The sequence below is a fragment of the Apium graveolens genome, chromosome 4 (genome assembly GCF_009905375.1).
Source record: "Apium graveolens cultivar Ventura chromosome 4, ASM990537v1, whole genome shotgun sequence".
Classification (NCBI taxonomy): domain Eukaryota; kingdom Viridiplantae; phylum Streptophyta; class Magnoliopsida; order Apiales; family Apiaceae; genus Apium; species Apium graveolens.
This window is the reverse complement of record NC_133650.1, coordinates 283,136,745-283,141,271: the sequence shown is the minus strand read 5'-3', so window position 1 is coordinate 283,141,271 and position 4,527 is coordinate 283,136,745. Positions and strand designations below refer to the sequence as shown.

At 41.3% G+C, this 4,527-nt stretch overlaps 1 non-coding gene across 1 annotated transcript; it reads right to left on the bottom strand.

Annotated features, from left to right (window-relative positions):
* Positions 1-1,968: 1,968 nt before the first annotated feature.
* On the bottom strand, positions 1,969-2,075 carry LOC141722597 (small nucleolar RNA R71). Its single transcript, XR_012575608.1, has one exon. It is a non-coding gene; the product is annotated as a small nucleolar RNA R71 (small nucleolar RNA).
* Between the last annotated feature and the right edge of the window lie 2,452 nt (positions 2,076-4,527).

Sequence of the window (4,527 nt, the reverse complement as noted above, 5' to 3'; positions counted from 1 at the left end):
TTGGCATGTGTTCACCATTGCGAGAGGAAAGAAACGGGCAGATTACGGCAAAGAAACGGAGCAAAATCAGATTTTTTCCAGTAGAGGTCTGAGCACCCGCTCAGCATTGCTGAGCGGCCGCGCAGCAAGCTGAGCGCCCGCTCAGCTATGCTGAGCGGCCGTGCAGGGTCGGGGAAAAAAATTATATTATTTCAGGACTTCTACTTCTGTTTGGTTTCCACTTCTATGTAATCTGAGTTTTATGGGACTATTATATAAGTAGATTTGAGACGTTTTCATAAGTGTGGATTGAAGAAGATCGTGTTTTTACGCAAGGAGCGAAGGAGATAAGGAAGAAGACCGATTTAGCACACCGCAACGAAGAGGAAACATATTTTCTTGTGATTCTTGTTTCGTTGTAACGTTGGATGCTAGTTTTCTTACTTTGAACTTATTTACTCTTGTGACGTACTCTATTTAAATATAATTAGTTTAGTTATTATTTTCTTGTGTTTGTTTATCATGATTTCATATGAACCCATGATGACGATAAGTGCTATTATGGGCTAATCGTGATCATAGGGTTGCAACGGATTTATTATGGAATTCTTTAGTAATTGTTTAATACTTTAGTGTGTGATGATTGTATGATATCTAGTATTGGTTGTGCGTATTCGTCTTATATGCGTCGCGAACATATAAGATAGGGTGTTAATCTCTTGTGAAGCGACAGTGGATCTTGAGATTTACAACTTGCCATGCTAGCATAGGTTCATGTACGTTGTGCATGATTAGTGGGTAACTCTAACAGTTTTATTTGCCCTATGTAATCAAAAGGAATAACTTGTGCTTAAATCGTTGTGTTGTCAATTTCTGTAGACATATAGGAACTCAACATAATTGATGACTATTCAACTTCTATCTTAATTGTGGATGTTTGATAGAATGGTATTAGTACAATGAAAGTTGGCTTTTATCAGTTTCGTGTTATTCAATTAATATCATCACTGTCACATGCTAAAGGTAATAACAATGGCTATTGAAGGAAGTAATAATGAAGTTGTGATCTCATGAGTGTTTTATTATTGATAATTTGAAGTGTTAAGTAAGTGATTAATTAAGTAGTTAATTGTAGTTAATATTTAATCAACAATCTTAAGTGTTAGTGTCTTAACATTGAGAAGTAATCATACATTGGTGAGTGAGTTTAATTAGACAATAATTTAGTCCGAGTCTCTGTGGGAACGAACTAGAAAGTATTCTATATTACTTGCGAACGCGTATACTTGCGTGAATATTAGCGCGTGTTTTCGCCCTAACAAGTTTTTTTGGCGCCGCTGCCGGGGACTCGGCGTATTTGTTTAGTTTATGTACTTACCATCATTGGTCATTAGGACTCAGTGATTAGGACGTAGTAGTTAATTATTATTTCCGGTTGTGTTTCAGGTACTTTAGCAAGCTTTTATGCAAACTCGTTCTCGTGCTCGCAAGAGGACTTTAGATACAGCTGAGGAGACAGACGAAGTTCTTGATATTCCGGAGAAGTTAGATTTTGAGGACTCAGATTCAGGAACTGAGCGGAAAGAACCAGTAAACATGGGAGATCGTATTGTTCAAGCTGATCCAGCTCTTATGGATTTTTCTCGGCCTAAAATTGATGACATTCAGTCAAGCATCCTTCATCCGGCTATTCAAGCTAACACCTTTGAAATCAAGCCGGGCACTATTCAGATGGTGCAGAATTCTGTTTCTTTTGGAGGAGCGGCAACTGAAGACCCCAACATGCACATAAGGAATTTTGTCAAGATCTGCAGCACTTTTAAGTATAATGGCGTGACTGATGAGGCTATCAAGTTGAGGCTTTTCCCATTCTCACTGAGGGACAAGGCTAAAGACTGGTTACATTCTGAACCATCTGGGTCCATCACTACGTGGCAAGATCTTGCGCAAAAGTTTCTGGTGAAGTTTTATCTGATGGCAAAGACTGCTGCTATGAGGAGTGCTCTTACTCAGTTTGCGCAGCAACCTACAGAATCTATGTGCGAGGCTTGGGAACGCTACAAGGAAATATTGAGAAAATATCCACATCATGGAATGCCGGATTGGATGGTGATCACTGGTTTTTATAATGGTTTGGGGGCCCAATCTCAGCCCATGCTCGATGCAGCAGCTGGAGGCGCCTTATGGGCTAAAAGCTATACTGAGGCGTATAATCTTATAGAGACGATGGCTGCAAATGAGCATCAAAACCCAACTCAGAGGATGACATCAGGCAAGGTAGCAGGTATTCTGGAAGTTGATGCAGCCACCGCTATTGCAGCCCAGCTCCAAGCGCTATCAATGAAGGTTGATTCTTTGGCTACATATGGAGTTAATCAAATAGCTATGGTTTGTGAGCTTTGTGCAGGTTCTCATGCTACGGATCAGTGTTCTCTTGTCAACGAATCTGTTCAGTATGTGAATAATTATCAGCGACAACAACAGCCTATGCCAGTGACCTATCATCCTAACAACAGAAATTATCCAAATTTCAGCTGGGGGAATAATCAGAATGCTATTCAGCCACCATATCAGCAAGGAGTGAGTAAACAGTTTAACCCACCTGGATTCCAGCAACCACAGCAGTATGCTACAAGGCAATCATATCCTTAACAGGGAAGTACAGCTGCACCTACTAGTGCTGATTTTGAGGAACTTAAGCTGTTATGCAAGAGTCAGGCGGTTTCTATCAAGACCTTGGAAAATCAAATCAGTCAATTAGCCAATGCAATGCTCAATCGTCAACCTGGCACTCTTCCCAGTGACACGGAAGTACCAGGCAGGAAGGAAGCTAAAGATCAAGTCAAGGCTATTACCTTAAGGTCTGGAAAAGTTGCTGATGCTGAAAAGGCAAAAGAAGGAGAAGCTGAAATTAGAGATGAAGAATCTAAGCAAAAGGAGAAAGCGGCGGAACCAAGGAAGACTACTGTTGAACACACTCTGCCTGATGCTAATACAGGGGAGAAACAGCTCTATCCTCCACCACCTTTTCCTAAGAGATTGCAGCAACAAAAGTTGGATAGACAGTTCGGGAAGTTTCTGGAGGTGTTCAAGAAACTTCACATCAATATACCTTTCGCTGAGGCTCTGGAGCAAATGCCTAGTTATGCGAAGTTTATGAAGACTATTCTTTCAAGGAAGGTGAAACTGGATGACCTTGAAACCGTTGCTCTCACGGAAGAATGCAGCGCTGTTCTGCAGCAAAAGTTACCACCAAAACTGAAAGATCCAAGAAGCTTCACCATTCCTTGCACCATTGGCAATCTGACTTTTGACAAGTGCCTTTGTGATTTGGGAGCAAGCATTAATCTGATGCCGTTTTCTATCTTTAAAAAGTTGGATCTGCCTGATCCAAAACCCACATACATGTCTCTACAATTGGCTGATCGTTCCATTACTTACCAAAGGGGCATAGTGGAAGATGTGCTCGTCAAGGTGGATAAGCTCTTCTTTCCTGCAGATTTTGTTATTCTGGATTTTGAGGAAGATAAGAAGATTCCCATAATCTTGGGAAGGCCTTTCTTGGCTACTGGCCGTACCTTGATAGATGTGCAAAAAGGTAAACTTACTATGCGGGTACAAGATCAGGATGTGACCTTCAACGTTTTCAAGGCAATGAAATTCCCTACAGAAGATGAGGAGTGCTTAAAAGTGGATGTGATTGATTCTGCGGTTACTTCGGAACTCGATCGCATGCTAATGTCTGATGCATTGGAAAAGGCCTTAGTGGGGGATTTTGACAGCGATGATGAAGATGGCGACGAGCAATTACAATATCTGAACGCTTCTCCCTGGAAGCGAAAGCTGGACATGCCGTTTGAATCTCTTGGTACTTCTGACCTTAAGAATGCTGAAGGAAAGCTCAAACCATCAATAGAGGAAGCACCTACCTTGGAGCTCAAGCCATTACCTGAACACTTGAGGTATGCTTTTTTAGGTGATTCATCTATGTTACCTGTTATTATTTCATCTGACCTTTCAGGTAGTAAGGAAGACAAGCTCTTAAGGATTTTGAGAGAATTCAAATCGGCTATTGGATGGACCATAGCAGACATCAAGGGGATAAGTCCTTCATATTATATGTATAAAATTCTGCTAGAGGAAGGTAGTAAGCCAACTGTGGAACAGCAGCGAAGACTGAATCCCATCATGAAGGGGGTGGTGAAGAAAGAAATTCTGAAATGGCTGGATGCAGGCATCATTTATCCTATTTTTGACAGCTCGTGGGTGAGCCCCGTACAATGTGTACCTAAGAAAGGAGGTATCACTGTGGTCGCAAATGAAAAGAATGAGCTCATCCCCACTCGAACAGTTACAGGATGGAGAGTATGCATGGATTATAGAAAATTGAACAAAGCCACAAGGAAGGATCACTTCCCTCTTCCATTTATTGATCAGATGCTTGACAGGTTAGCGGGTCATGAGTATTTTTGTCTTCTGGATGGTTATTCAGGGTATAATCAGATTTGTATTGCACCAGAGGATCAGGAAAAGACTACCTTCACTTGT